Genomic DNA, 16,257 nt, shown 5'->3' with positions numbered 1-16,257 from the left:
GTCCCGGCGCCTAACGGAAAGGTTCGCGTCCGCTGAGACTTGACACTTGCTTTGAAGGGAAGACCTTGAAGGCTTTTCTTCCCCGCTCCTAAAACGGTAAAACCGTCCCGCTGGAGACACTCCTAGAGATAATCTCGGCCAACCACCTCGTTTTTATTAATGGGGCGACTGAGAAGACGGGAGGTGACGGAGGTGGGGCGCAGAGGCCATGGGTAGTTAAAGGGAGTAGACTTCGGAGTCGAACGAACCGGAGTTTGACCTCTGTGAACCAGGGCGTGCAACTGGGTTTCCTTGAGCTTCGTTTTCCTCACCTGCCTCATACAATTGTGGGTCATAGGCCCCACCTCATCGATTTGTTTTAAAAAGCATGAAAACACTAGCACAGAGAGCCAAGCACGTAAAAAGTGTTCAGTAAGTGCTGGCTTTAAGTCTGATGATGCCAGAGTCCGTGGCTTTTGCCACTGCAGCCCACTCCCCAACAGCTCGCCTGTCTGGGGCTGCCCACTGTGGGCAAACTGGGAGAGGATGTCCGGGATTCCTCAGACCTTGCAGCCAGTCTGGTTTTGTGCTAATGCCATAGGTGTCAGGGTTTAGTGTTGGGGGGTGGGGAGGGCTCAAATGCCTGAACCCCCTCTCCCACCTCAGTTTTGCCTCCTCCGGGCTGTGTTGACCAAGAGTCCACATTTCTTAGGGCTAGAGAGAAGGGAGAGAGAACAAAAAAGAGGGGACTCATTAGCCCGAGCTTCAAGCAATAGAGAATTTGGCAGGTGTTCTTGTTGATTCTCTTCAGCTTTCCTCCCCAGTCTCAATTGTCCTTTTATAACTAATGAAAGTTCTCTTTATAACTCCAAATTTTCTGTGGTGCCAATAGACATTCTCTGAATTAAAAAATAAATACTTGCACAAAACTCACAAAGTATGTACAGAAATGAAGCCCTTTTCTCTTTCCTGTATTGGTGCCTTACCAGAGATTTTGAGTAAATTAAAACTATTTTTTAGTTACTGCTGTCTAAAGAGGTTGCTTAAATCAGTCCTGTGAGTGTAACCCTTTCGTTTTTCCCCTTTACTAAAAGTCACTTGAGAATTAATGTGAATATATTTCATTTACTGCTCTGATGACCATTCATTTATATAGCAAGAGCTATGTAGAAAACTTAGTCTTTTGGACTTTGATTAGAAATTTTATTTTACTTTTTTATAGTATGTTTAGAGATTGTCATTAAAAAGACTTTGGACATTGTTTCAGTTAGAGAGCAAAAGCAGCATAAACCCAATTAATTACTTTTAATCAAGTATTTCACATCACATAAATCAGTCTCTCTTTTCAGAAACAAGAAATCACTAATTAATCTCCTAATTCCTTCAGCAAAAATGTTTGTTGATATGGGTGACGGAGCAGCATCTTGCAAATCCAGATCTCAAAATTCCAACTCTCAAGATCAGTGTCTTCATGAGAATGACTCTTACACAGGTTAAGAAGATAAGAGTCTGGCTTCCCCTGCAACTTTGGTCCAATTTTAACCACTTTGCTTCTAGGCATTACAGAGGTATTCTGGCCAGGAAAAAATACAAACTTATTTTAGAGTGACCAAATAGTTACTAAGGGAAGTTCTTCTTTACAGAGGAAATTCAGATGATAAAGGCAGACGAATGATGGGTTTAGAAAATCACCAATTTGCAACCCCTAATGAATTTTAATAGACAATTAAGGGATAAAAATGTGGAAGACTGGTGGTAAATTTATAAACCCACTCACTGACCAACCAATTTTAACATTGCCCAAAGTGGAACAGCTTTACATTATATGCCTCAACTACAGAGCAACACTTATGCAGGATTTTGCCTAAGAAAAAAATAAGCTAAATCTAATCAAATGCTTATTTTTTAAAAAAAGATTTTATTTATGGGGCGCCTGGGTGGCTCAGTCATTAAGTGTCTGCCTTCGGCTCAGGTCATGATCTCAGGGTCCTGGGATTGAGCCCCGCATTGGGTTCCTTGCTCAGCGGGAGGCCTGCTTCTCCCTCTCCCACTCTTCCTGCTTGTATTCCCTCTCTTGCTGTGTCTCTCTCTGTCAAAATCTTAAAAAAAAAAAAAAAAGATTTTATTTGAGAGAGAGAGAGAGCACGAGTGGGGGAAGGGCAGAGGGAGAAGCAGACTCCCCACTGAGCAGGGAGCCATACATGGGGCTGGATCCCAGAACCCTGAGATCATGACCTGAGCCAAAGGCGGACACTTAAGCAACTGAGCCACCCAGGGGCCCTTCTAATCAAACATTTAAATGTAACTATCAATTTACAGGAAATGCGGGGGATAAAGGAACAAGTTAAATGACACCATGTAAAAGCAATCAGCCAAATTCAGAACGTGGGACATTCTACAGAACAAGTGACTTGGCTTTCCAAAAGTCAATGACTCTGTCAGCTAGGAGGGCCTAGAAGTTAGGACACCCCAGTAGCAATGAGCACACCTAGTGTCCAGATCATGGTTTCTAATTACATTCTCTAATAAAAGGAACCAGGGCCTCCTTGGAGAAAATGCTGATTCAAGGACTAGGGCAGGAAACACAGAATGAGCCTGGAGCATCTTGCAATGCCAGGAAGTAAGAAAGTCCTAAAATTAAAAAAATAATAATAGTAAAAATTAAAAGATGGAGGTATGTCAAAGGAACACAGGAGACAACTGAAAGCTGGCCCAAACTAGACAGTTTGAACAACAGGATAGAGTAGCATTGGATTATAACTCCAAGTATAAAGTAAATATCCACGAAGCCATACTTTTATATGTAAATAATTGAATAAGGAGGCTGAGCACAGCTCTTTGCTTGTTAAGTGTGGACTATGCATATTGACTTCTTTCAAAGAGAGTAGTATGGAAAGGTGTGGTGGTGGGAAGATGAGAAAGAAATTTTGCAGTGGAGAAACCTGGCAAACACTACCTTAGCTAGATGATCAAAGTTAATATCAACAGTGATGTCATGTTGATAGTGTGTAACCTTGATAGGGTGTAATGAGAATGGCACTTCTGTGGTTTTTCCTTTCCAAAACACAAAACCCCAATATAATCATGAGAAAAACATCAGAGAAATCCCACCTTAGGGACATTCTACAAAATGTTCCTACTGATACTTCTCAAAATTGCCAAAGTTATAAAAGAGAAGTCTGAGAAACTCATAGCCAAGAGGAGCCTAAGGAGATAATGATGACTAAATGTAATGTTGTGTCTTGGGGTGCCTGGCTGGCTCAGTTGGAGAAGCATGTGACTCTTGATCTCAAGGTTGTGAGTTACTCAGGGTTGTGAGATTACTTAAATAAATGCACTTTAAAAATATATAAAATATAAAAAAAGTAATATAGTGTCTTGGATGGGATCTTTGAACAGCTAAAGGACATTAGATAAAAATTAGGGAAATCCGAATAAAATAGTAACATACTAATATTGGTTCATTAATTATGACATGTTTCATAGTAATGTAAGATGTTAATAGGGAAAACTGTGGGGCATGTAGGAACTCTCTGAACTATGTTTGCAACTTTTCTGTAAATCTATAACTTTTTAAGAAAGATTTTATTTATTTGAGAGAGCAAGAGAGAGCAAGCACGAGAGCAGGGGGGCGGGGGGCAGAGGCAGAGGGAGAAGCAGACTTTGTGCTGAGCAGGGAGCCCAATGCAGGGCTCCATCCCAGGACCCCGGGATCATGACCTGAGCCAAACGTAGATGCTTAATCGACTGAACCACTCAGGGACCCCTATTTTTGTTTATTAATCTATAACTAAAATAAAAAGTTTAAAAATAAATAAAATAATATCACATACACAATAGGAAGAATAGGAGTTGCTGTTAAAAAAAAATTTTTTTTTTAGTAGAATTGAAATACCAGGTGGTTTCAGTAGAGCCCAATGATGTAGGAAAGACGTTAGGGTTCGAAGCTGATGTCCAAGAAAGAATTCTTGAGACATCTTTGGTGCAAAAAGGTGATTTTATTAAAGCACGGGGACAGGACCTGTGGGCAGAAAGAGCTGCACTGGGGTCATGAGGAGTGGCCCATTATATACTTTCAAGTTGGGAGGGGGTCAGGGATAGTGGAAGTCTCTAAGGAATTTTGGAAGCAAGGTTTCCAGGACCTTGAGGGGGCTAGCTATTGTTGGGAAAAGGTAATTTATTACTGTCTAATAAAACCTTAGTCATGAGACCCTTCAGATGTATATCAGTGGGCCATATGCTTGGGGGATGATTACCAACACGTATCTTCGGGGGTTTAGAGATAAAGGAAATTTCCAAAGGAATTTTTACATGTTAAAGTAGACTTACAGGATCCTGGGGTGGGGGGATGGCAGGATAGGATTGCCTTTTGCCCTTAGCAAAGTATTAACATCAGGCAGTTGAGTCCCTAGAGGAATGTCACTCTGCCTGTTTCAAGGACTTGTCAATGGGCTGTAGGTAGTAAGGAAATTTAATAATTTTTCTTCTGCCTTTGTTTCCCGCATCGAGAGTTGGTGAAAATCGCAACCATTTAGGAAGAAAACCCTCAGCACAGGACCTCTGTAGCGGTGGGACAGGCACCTGTGGGCACCAGCAACTCCTGAGTGCTTTGGGCAGCTATCAGAAGCCTATCTATGTGGAATATAGTGCAGAGAACCATAGGGGAAGGGAGAGAAAACTGGGAAGAAATCAGAGAGGGAGACAAACCATGAGAGACTCTGGACTCTGGGGAAACAAACTGAGGGTTACAGAAGGGAGAGGGGTGGCGGGATGGGGTAACCGGGTGATGGGCATTAAGGAGGGCACGTGTTGTGATGAGCACTGGGTGTTATATGCAACTAATGAATCGTTGAACACTACATCAAAAACTAATGATATACTATGTGTTGGCTAATTGAACATAATTTAAAAAAAAAAGTAGCAGCCTATCTGTCCTTTAAGCCCCAAGAGAACAGAGGGGTTTCTACTGAGATAGAGCTGGAGCAGGCAGGAAGAAAATGGTGGTGAAGACAACTATTTTGCAAGTGTATTTGGGGCTTCACAAAACCATTTGGGAAAAAATAAGGAAGTTTGGCTTTCCTGCAGAATGAATGGAAGCAGAGCCAAAGAATTACTGTTTTGTAACTGTTGTTACAGTCCTTTATTTAGTATGAAGGATGCTGTTGCCTGAAAAACAGGAGGTCTACGGAGTAAGAGGACTTATTGCTAGGGTATCTATGAAGCTCTTTAAAATCTGTTAAATGTAAAATATAAAAATATATAAAATATGCACACACACACACCCACCTGAAATGTAATTTAATGACCTGAGTCAAAGGGTATTTTTTTAAATATAAAGGTTAAAACTAAGTTAGTACACAGGTGCCAGAAATCCCTTTCATTATACCTAATCTATTAGAAATATAAACCTCAACCAACTGGTTTTTCAACTTCCTTTTGTCTTTAATGATGGGACTGGTGGTTTGAACATATGCCTGAATTTCTGCTTTTGAATTTAACTGGACAATCCTGATTCTTAACCAGGATTATCAACTCTTTGAATTCTAGTTATGTAGTACCTCTTTCTGAATTTCACTCCACCTAACTTCCTATTTACTGTTCCCTTTCTGGGGCTCAACTGGCTATTTCATCTTTACTCAGCTTCTCTTATAGTGTGTATTATGACTGGCTCTTACATGTTAAAAGCGAGCTTTGCATTTTTTTAGTAGGATAATTCTTCCCTTATCTCTAGATGTGAAAAAAAATCTAACTGGATCTATCAAGATAGATCTTAACCCCAGAACAAGACTTGTTCAATGAAGATTATGGACAGAATGACTAATAGGCTTTTATCACCATGGAGTCTTCATTCATTCAACAAGTATTTATTGAGAATTAGTTAGGTGCCAGCTCTGTAACATAGCAATGAATAAATACTATCCCTTTACTCTTGGTGCTTAAGCTATTGAGAAAGACAGGATACTATAAAGCAGTGTTTAAGCATTAAGCATATTAAGATAGGGGAATATTGAGCTGTCATCCCTAAAACGGTGTTTGTTTGTTTGTTTGTTTTTAAAGATTTTATTTATTTGACAGAGACAGACACAGTGAGAGCAGGAACACAAGCAGGAGGAGTGGGAGAGGGAGAAGCAGGCTTCCCACTGCGCAGGGAGTCCAATGTGGGACTCGATCCCAGGACTCTGGGATCATGATCTGAGCTGGAGGCAGACGCTTAACGACTGAGCCACCTAGGCACCCCTGGTTTTTAATCTTTTAGGTGGGAGAAGTCATAGATTCCTTGCATTTGATCAATGTCATAGACCTTGCCCCAGAAAACAAACATACTCCAAAAATCTTGCCAATTAATTTCAAGTTATTTCTGGGTCTTTTGAAGCCTTTCCATGAACTCTGGGTTTAGAATTCCTACCCTAAATGATAAACACCAAAATTAGATGAAACCAGAAGAAGAAATCCTAAGGTATATGAAGGGGAAGATAGATTAAGTGCTGAAGAGTAAGAGCAGCAAGAATGAAAAATAAGTTTGCACAGCTTTATCTTAATGTGTTATCTCCAGCTAACATACTTAATTAATGTTTCCTGGAACAATCCACTATGGAGGACCCAATGCCTCACCAAGTGAACCTTGCCCTCCTACACAAGAACACTTTAAGAAGCTACCAACTCCTTCACCTTTGCTCTAGGGCAACATAATGGGTGGAAAGAGGTTAGAATGGCGGCTATTCATCCTATGTGGGCAATTGATGAGTAGGCTAGGATTTTTCGGGAGTTGGGTTTGGTTTAGTCCTCCTCAGCCTCCGATACAGCATAATCCTTTTCATCGTATCAGAAGTATTCTTTTTTCGCAGGCTTTTTCTAAAGATTTTTTTTTTTTTTTTTTTTTTTTGAGAGAGAGAATGAGATAGCATGAGAGGAGGGAGGTTCAGAGAGAGAAGCAGACTCCCTGCCGAGCAGGGAGCCCGATGCGGGACTCGATCCCGGGACTCCAGGATCATGACCTGAGCCGAAGGCAGTCGCTTAACCAACTGAGCCACCCAGGCACCCTACGCAGGCTTTTTCTGAGCCTTTTACCACTCCAGCCTAGCACCAGCAGTAATATTAATAGTATTCATAATCTGAGAAAATGAAAAGTAAGCAGGGTAAAGGGGATGAACAGTTACTGGGGTTTTGTGTGTTTGTGCTATCTTATATAATTATATAGAATGTCAAGGAAGCCTTTTCTGATAGGGTGATATCTGAGAAAATTGTAAAAGTAGGGGAGCGAACCATGTGGTTTTCTGGGAGAGCCTTTCAGACAAAGGGAGCAGCAAAAGGAAGGAGACCAGAGGGCAGAGCAGAGTGAGTAGGGCAGGACAGTGAGGGGAAATGGGGTCAGAGAGGGAGTAGCAGTGTGTGTGTCAGGTCCCCAGAGTAGGGGTGAAAGGATCAGGGATGAGGGATAAACAGAATATGAGGGGACCAGACTCTGACGGAATTATAGAATGAATGCTGTTAGTAATGGGAAAACTGCTCAGTGAAACCCAGTAGGAGGTGTTTTGCATTGCTATACCCACAACAGCACAAATGCTGAAGTGGAGGAGTGGATAGCCATATTGGATAATGCAGAGAGGCTTACCAAGCCTTGCCTTACCAAGGTAAGTGTCCAGGTGTGTAAATGTGGACACCCCCTTTCTGTGTGTGTGTGAGGGGGTGGGGATAGGGTGGAGTCAGGAAACTGAAAGAACAGTGGGGAAAATAGGGAAGTGAGTAGAAAACAAGGCTAGGATATCTAAGGTGGGGAGAGGTCAGAAATAGAGGAAAGGAAAAGGATCAGGAAAGAAGGGAAGGGTTAACTGGGTGTTATACGCAATGAAGCATGGAACACTACATCAAAAGCTAATGATGTGATGTATGGTGATTAACATAACATAATAATAATAATAAAAAAGAAGGGAATAAGGAACCAATACTTACCAAATGCCCACAATTTGCCAGGCTCTTTACATATGTATTTTAATTTGGTTTTAAAGCAACAGTATGAGATGGGTGTCATTGTCCCCATCTTATAGATAAGAAAATTTCAGGCCCAAGAATTTTTTTTTTTTAATAAAGATTTTATTTATTTATTTGACAGAGAGAGAGACAGTGAGAGCAGGAACACAAGCAGGGGGAGTGGGAGAGTGAGAAGCAGGCTTCCCGCCGAGCAGGGAGCCTGATGTGGGACTCGATCCCAGGACCCTGGGACCATGACCTGAGCCGAAGGCAGACGCTTAACGACTGAGCCACCCAGGCACCCCAGGCCCAAAAATGTTAATTGACAAGGTGTTCTACTGCTAGTAAATAGGAGGAGGGGCAACTTTATTATTTTGTCTTCAGTTACTACCTATTTTCTTATGTTGCTATATTGATTCACTCCTAATATTATATTTGGAGAAACAAAATGATGTTACAGTTAGGAATACAACAAAAGTGCAAAGTGGCAGGCAGGGTTAGAATTTTGCTTATTGAGCTCTCCTCACTGTTGGATTACACACCTGGCCTTACAAAAAATGCCACAAGATGGCAGCATCTTACTTGTTGGTTTGGGGACCACTTATGTTCCATAGACAACTGTTTCAGTATAAAAATATTGAATAAAAAGTGATGTATCTGGGGCCCTGGGTGGCTCAGTCGGTTAAGCAGCTACCTTTGGCTCGGGTCATGATCCCAAGGTCCTGGGATCGAGCCCCGCGTTGGGCTCCTTGCTCAGTGGGGAGCCTCCTTCTCCCCTGCCTGCCACCCCCCTGTTTGTGCTTGCTCTCTTCTCTCTCTGTGTGTCAAATAAATAAAATCTTAAAGAAAAAAAAGTGATGTATCAGTTATAGTCCATGTTTAGAAACTCACCCATCTTGCCCAGAAATACTTGTCGAGAAGTAGAGTAAAAGTGCCTAAGTTCACAGAAATACACCCATTCATAAGCATTAGGATCTTACATTTGCCTCCAGGTAAGCCAGGATAAAAGAAATGATTTCCAATGCTGTGTGGGAGTTATGGGAAATGGTAGAATGTAGTGGTCAAGTTTTCATTTGGGACATCAGAGAGATATGTGTTAAAATTCTAGCTTTGAGGGGCGCCTGGGTGGCTCAGTTGATTAAGCGACTGCCTTCGGCTCAGGTCAGGATCCTGGAGTCCCGGGATCGAGTCCCACATCAGGCTCCCTGCTCGGCGGGGAGCCTGCTTCTCCCTCTGACCCTCCCCCATCTCGTGCTCTCTCTCTCTGTCTCATTCTCTCTCTCAAATAAATAAATAAAATCTTTAAAAAAAAAAATTCTAGCTTTGACACTTAGCTACATGGTATTGGGCAAATAAAAATCTTTCTAAACTTATTTCTTCATCTGTAAAATTTCTACCCCTTGGGTTTATTGCGAATATTAAATAGCTCACAAAAAGCTCTTGGTGAATGCTTGACACTTACCACTTAATACATAGTATCCAGGGGCGCCTGGGTGGCTCAGTCGGTTAAGCGACTGCCTTCAGCTCAGGTCATGATCCTGGAGTCCCTGGATCGAGTCCCGCATCGGGCTCCCTGCTCGGCAGGGAGTCTGCTTCTCCCTCTGACCCTCACCCCTCTCATGTGCTCTCTCTCTCTCATTCTGTCTCAAATAAATAAATAAAATCTTGAAAAAAAAATAAAAAAAAAATAAAAAAATACATAGTATCCATTGGTGAAATTGATGTGATTTGAAGTTGGGTTCTTGAGCAAATGGCTAAGAAAGAATTCTTGAGATGTTTTTGGTGCAAAAAGGTGGTTTTATTACAGCATGGGGATAGGACCTGTGGACAGAAAGAGCTGTACCTGCAAGTGTGAGGGCTGACTGATTATATATTTTAAGTTTTGTGGAGGGAGAGGAGGTAGAGATAATGTAGGTTTCTAAGGAATTTTTGTATGCTGAAAGCAGGGTCTTACAGGACCTTGAAAATTTAGCTATTGTCAAGATAAGGTTACTTTTAGTCTTTAATGAAAAATAAACATTAAGGCTTAAGGCAGCCACGAACTCCTTAAGGAATGTCACGCTCTGCATGTCTCAGGTATCTATCAGTGGACTGCATGCTGTAAGGAGATTTGATTTAAACTACATTTTTCTTGCCTTTGTTTTCCTCATCATTTCCCCCTGTTGAACCATTTTGACCCTTAAATCTTTAAGGTTGCTGAGGGTGGAAGGTCTTGTCTTCTGTAACTTCTTCCTGCTAAAGAGAGATGTCCCTACGTATGGGTCAACATTGGTCAGTTGGGGATGTAGGAGTTACAAAAGGCAGAGGTAGCCAAATGTAAGGTAGACAACATAGGTGAATCTCCTTGAATAGAAAGGATCATCTGTCGATGTGCAGTTATTGTAGTGATGGAGTCTTAGCACCAAGCAAAAAAACATTGAAGAAGACAGCATATTAGAATTAAAATGGCTCTAAGAATAAGTCCAGCAAAGAGAACCTGAATAGTTGACCATAATCCTCCGCCAAGCCAGGAACTTAACCAGTCATTAAGAGAAAGGGAAGGATCTTATAAAGCCTCAATTTGAGTATTCATATCTTTTAGTAGCCCTGTGGCATTTTTATGATAATCTGGGATGTATGTATACACACCATTCTGTTTTGATAATGGCACATGTACCTCCTTGTGCTACTGTTAGAACATCTAAAGCCATTCTCTTTTGTAGAACTGCTTTGTGCATTTGTGTGACTTCAATATTGAGTAAGGAGATGCTGGTTTGTGAATCATTGAGTGCCTTTATAGTGTATTTATTAAGGACTTCCACATTCCAAATTATGCTTTCTAACTCTACAGATGGAACAAAGATGGATGCTAAATGATCATACCAGTGAAAGACAGATGTTGCCCATCTTTGTTTTAAATTGGGAAGATTAGCTGGGGTAGTGATAGTTTCAGTAACGCACCCATGAATCCAGGCAACCTAAGGCTCAACGACCTATCCACCCTGGACGAAGCCAGGGCCATAGATTAGTTCCACGTAACCAGTGGGTCCCATTTGGAGCTAGCCATCTGATTCTAGGTCGCCTCATGCAATCAGTAGCAAACCAGTCAGTAACTTGAGTACAGTGGTTTGAGAACCTGTTTCTAATGATAGCCAACCTAGAAGTCGTGTGCTATTTGCTCAGGTATCATATGTATGATTTCTTTGTTCCCAGCATAAAAGTGCCTTTTGACTGAGCTGTCCAAGGGAGGGTGTGAGCCATAAATATGTGTCCCAAATTTGATATATACCCTCCTCAGTATAGCGATAAGTAGGGTTTCATAACTTAGGCACTTGTTAGTGGGCATCAATTTATGGGTTTGTAAAGTCAGTTAATATTTTAATAGTTTGAGGGTATGAAAAAGTTTGGTTATGTCCTGGTAAATTCCATGTCATATTGATCGTGGGCCAAGAAGAAACATTCTGGTTAGTGATAGATTTATCACAAAACAGGGTATCGTTATATATTATTTCTGAAATATAAGTATATAGAGAGTGCCAATCAGTACCTTGTAAAGGGGAAACCCACCAGGGTAACTGGGATGTACTTGACATGGACAAAATTCCACATATCCAGCAAGCTGTTTGATTTTGAAGTTCAGAGTAATGTGCCCATTGTAAGAAGGAATTGTCAGTTCAGATAGGTGAACAAAGAACAAAGATAATATACAACCTTCATTGTCATTTGAAGAGGAGTTTGAGATCTTCTACAGGTTCACAGGAGAAAGAAGGCACATTAGTTTGCTCATGGGTTTCCTGTGAAGGAGGTACAGGTTTTATTCTAGATACAGGAGTCCAGGAAGAATGCCCTTCTAATTTTACTGCAGTGGGAGTACATAATATGACCCGATATGGACCTTTGCATTTTGGATTTAAGTCCCCCACCATATTTGATTTTCAGTTTTTAAAATAAACCATGTCTCTAGGACTTACAGGGGGTAGACTTTCAGTTATAGTTGAGTCAGGTTTGGGGAGCATGTGATCAGTGTATTCATTAAGTGACTTATGAATTAAATCAACCTCAAGTGAATAATTTAATAGAGCATTATTATCTTCATCTAATAATAGGCCCAGTGTAAGAAATGGCTTTCCAGGGGCGCCTGGGTGGCTCAGTTGTTAAGCGTCTGCCTTCAGCTCAGGTCATGATCCCAGGGTCCTGGGATCGAGCCCCGCATCGGGTTCCCTGCTCCGCGGGCAGCCTGCTTCTCCCTTTCCCACTCCCCCTGCTTGTGTTTCCTCTCTGGTTGTGTCTCTCTGTCAAATAAATAAATAAAAAATATTAAAAAAGAAAAAAAAGAAATGGCTTTCCATCAATAACTCAAAAGGGCTGGATCCTAGAGGTTGTTTTGGAGCAGTTCTCATTCTGACAAGTCCTTTTGGTGAGAGAGTAGCCCAATTACCTGGGTTTCTAGACTAAGTTTAGTAAGGTAGCGTTTTAAAATATGATTAGCTTTCTCTACCTTTCCAGAGGATTGTGGATGCCAGGCTGAATGTAGAAAATACTTAATTTTTAAAGTCTATGCTATTTGTTGAGTTATTTGTGCAGAAGGACCATTGTCACTTTGAAGGGATTGTGGAAGGCCAAATCTGGGAATAATTTCTCATAACAAAACTTTGGTTACTTCCATGGCTTTTTCCATTTTACAAGGAAAGGCCTCGATTAACCCAGTGAAAGTATCAACCAACAGTAGTAGGAATTTATAACCTTTGCAAGGAGGCATCTGTGTGAGATCAAGCTGCTAGTCCTCTTCTGGATATGTTCCACGCCTTTGGGCTGGTTTTGAGGGCAGACTGCACCATCTGGATTTACTTATGCACAAACTACAGGATCGGCAGATCTATTTTATTGTAGCTGTTGAATTTACTCCATCAAATAAATAAATAAATAAATATTCTAAGGCATTTTTGCCTAAATGAGTAGCCTGATGTAAACCCTGTATTGCCTTCCATTGGTTAATTTGGGGTATAAAGATTTTTCCCTCATCATTAACAAGCCAGTCCTGTGCATTTTTAAAATATCCTCATTCCTGGGCTATGTGAATTTCTTGGTCTGAATAGAGTGGAGTTACAGACTTTATTGGATTAAGACTGGTGTAAGACTTAATATTTGTTTATTCTGTGCTGCCTGCTTGGCTGCACAATCTGCCAAATTATTTCCTTTAGATTCTAAAGTTATGTCCTTTTGATGTCCTCTGAGGTGGATTACAGCTACCTCCTTAAGTAGGTGTACAGCCTCAAGGAGAGTAATTATTTCAGGCCCATATTTGATTGGGGAGTTGTGGCTTGATAATAATCCCTTTTCTTTCCAAATTGCCCCAGGAAAGCATATTTGGGGTCAGTATAGATATTAATTTTTGAGGCTTTTACCAATTGAAGAGCATGGGTAAGTGCTATTATTAATTCAGCCTTTTGAGCAGAAGTATTTATTGGAAGGGCTTTTGCCTCAGTGGTCCTAATTAAATTAGCTACAGCATATCTGGCTTTTCTTTCTCCCTTATCCAGGAAGCTACTGCCATCAGTAAACCAGTTGTCATCTGCATTTTCAATAAAGGAATCTTTTATTTTATTTATTTTTATTTTTTAGAGAGGAAGAGAGAAGATGGGGGGCAAAGGGAGAGGGAGAATCTTAAGCAGGCTCCACACCCGGCATGGAGCCTGACTCGGGGCTTGATCTCACAACCCTGAGATCATGACCTGAGGCAAAATCAAGACTCAGACGTTTAACTGACTGAGCCACCCATGTGCCCCATAGGGGAAGCTTTTAAATCTTATCTGCTAGAGTAAACAAGGTCAATAATTTCTGAGCAGTTATGTTCTAACATAGAAGTATGATGGTCAAGTCTGGGCATAAGGGTAGCTGGGTTTAAAGTTTGACAGGTTTTAAGAATTATTTCAGGTGTGTCTAAAAGTATAGCCTGGTATCTAGTAAGTCAGCCTCCCATCATCCTTTGGTGGCCTTTGGTTTCTAAGACACTTTGACCTTGGTGTGGAGTCATTAGTTTAAGGATTGCCCCATAGTAAGTTTTGAAGCCTCTTCTACCAGGAAGGCTGTGGCAGCTACTGCTCGAAGACAAGCCAGCCACGCTTGAGCTACATTTTCAAGTGACTTTGAAAAATAGCCCACTGGCCTTGTTTCATTACATAACTGTTGGGTAAGAATTCCCAAAGCTTGTCCCTGTTTTTCTGCTACATATAAAGTGAAAGGTTTTTCTAAATTTGGAAAAGCCAAAGCCATGGCTGAGGAAAGTTTAGTTTTTAATGTTTGAAAACCTGTCTGCTGGGCTTTAGTCCAGAGCAAAAGTTCTTCATAAGGGCCTTTAATTGAAACATATAATGATTTGGCTAAGAGCCCAAATCCAGGAATCCATAGGCAGCAAAAGCCTGCCATACCTAGCGAACTATGAGATTGTTTCTTTGTAGCTGGAGATCCAAGATCTAAGATACCTTTTTCCTGTCAGTAGACAGCATATGGTGTCCTGGTGTTAGTTCCTATCCCAAATATTGTACTTGTTGTCTAGATATTTATGCTTTTATAGGAGACATGTGATACCCTCTGTCTGCCAAGAAGTTAAGTAAAGTTCTAGAATTACTATCAGACATTTCTTTTGTAGGACTACAGGTTAATATGTCATCCACATATCAAATTATAGTCCCTTGAGACAAGGAGATATCGTGGAGGTCTTTGCTAAGTGCAGCCCCAGAAAAGTGAGGACTGTGTCTAAGTCCCTGTGGTAAGATTGTCCAGGTTAATTGAGCAGCTTGTGGGCTTGAAGGTAAGACCCATTCAAAAGCAAATAGTGGCTGTGTTTCCTCACTTAGAGGGATGCAGAAGAAGGCATCCTTTAAATCAAGTACTGTAAACCAGTTGGCATCACCAGGGACCTGGGTGAGAATAGTGTATGGATTTGGCACTATGGGATGAATAGACACCACTGCCTCATTTATAGCTCTTAAATCTTGTACCATCTGATATTCTCCATTTGGCTTTTTTGCTGGTAAAATTCGAGTATTATAAGGTCATTGACAAGGCTTTAAAATATCATGTTGGGGAGCCTGGGTGGCTCGGTCTGTTAAACATCTGCCTTTAGCTCAGGTCATGATCTCAGGGCCCTGGGATTGAGCCCTGCATCAGGCTCCCTGCACAGCAGGGAGTCTGCTTCTCCCTCTCCCTCTACCATTCCTTCCTGCTCATGCTCTCTCTCAAATAAATAAATAAAATCTTTAAAAAATAAATAAAATAAAATACCATCTTTGAGAAACTTATAAGTGGTTGTAACCCAGCCTTTGCTTCAGGTTTTTTTTTTTTTTTTTTTAATTTTATTTATTTGACAGAGAGAGAGCACAAGCAGGGGGGAGTAGCAGGCAGAGAGAGAGGGAGAAGCAGGCTCCCTGCTGAGCAGAGAGCCCGATGTGGGGCTTGATCCCAGAACCCTGAGATCATGACCTGAACCGAAGGCAGATGCTTAACTGACTGAGCTACCCAGGCACCCCTGCCTCAGGTTTTAAGGAGTATTGTCTTTTATGAGGTATAGTGCTTACATCCTTTAAGGTTACTTTAACTGGCTGGGCTTTAAGAGCCTGACCTGGGACATCACAATCCCAGACCTGTGAATTTACTTCCTTCCAGATATTAGAAGGGATATGAGGGTAAGGTTTTAATTCCCCAGATGTTAAAGAGAACAAGCCATCCTCTTCTTTAGTAAGAGCAAACCTGCTTCCTAGTTTATATAAGTCTCATCCAGGCAATGGAGTAGGACAGGTTGGAAGGACTAGAAAAACTTGAGTAACCAATTTACTTTTACATTTACAAGTTAAAGGCATTGTCTAACGGCACATTTTGTTTCTCTTTCTCTGCCAGCAATTGTATGGCTACAAAAACAAGTAGGACCAGAGTGCTGACTAAGAACAGAGTAAATGGCTCCAGTATCAATAAGAAAATTGATAAACTTACCTTCCACATCCAGGGTAACCTGGGGCACAGTCATCTTTTTTTTTTTTTTAATTTAAATTCAATTAATTAACATATAGTGTATTATTAGTTTCAGAGGTAGCATTCAGGGATTCATCAGTCTTATATAATACCCAGTGCTCATTACATCACATGCCCTCCTAATGTCCATCATCCAATTAGCCCATCCCCCCCCTTCCCCTCCACCAACCCTCAGTTTGTTTCCTATGATTAGGAGTCTCTTATGGTTTGTCTCCCTCTCTGATTTCGTCTTGTTTTATTTTTCCCTCCCTTCCCCTATGATCCTGTCTTGTTTCTTAAATTCCACATATGAGTGAGATCATA

The 16,257-nt window shown here is 41.1% G+C and overlaps 1 protein-coding gene across 1 annotated transcript in view; it reads left to right on the top strand.

The window, feature by feature from the left end:
* The first annotated feature begins 64 nt into the window (after positions 1-64).
* The window catches only part of PAK1 (p21 (RAC1) activated kinase 1), a 223,369-nt gene continuing 207,176 nt past the window's right edge, over positions 65-16,257 (top strand). Inside the window, exon 1 of the mRNA XM_034995449.1 lies at positions 65-96. The gene's annotated coding sequence lies outside the window, so the exon portion shown is untranslated. The remainder of the gene's footprint in view (positions 97-16,257) is intronic.

The sequence above is a fragment of the Mirounga leonina genome, unplaced genomic scaffold (genome assembly GCF_011800145.1).
Source record: "Mirounga leonina isolate KUSES-001 unplaced genomic scaffold, KU_Mleo_1.0 Mir_92, whole genome shotgun sequence".
In the NCBI taxonomy this organism is placed as follows: domain Eukaryota; kingdom Metazoa; phylum Chordata; class Mammalia; order Carnivora; family Phocidae; genus Mirounga; species Mirounga leonina.
Note: the sequence above shows the minus strand (reverse complement) of the source record. Positions and strands in the feature narration are given on the sequence as shown.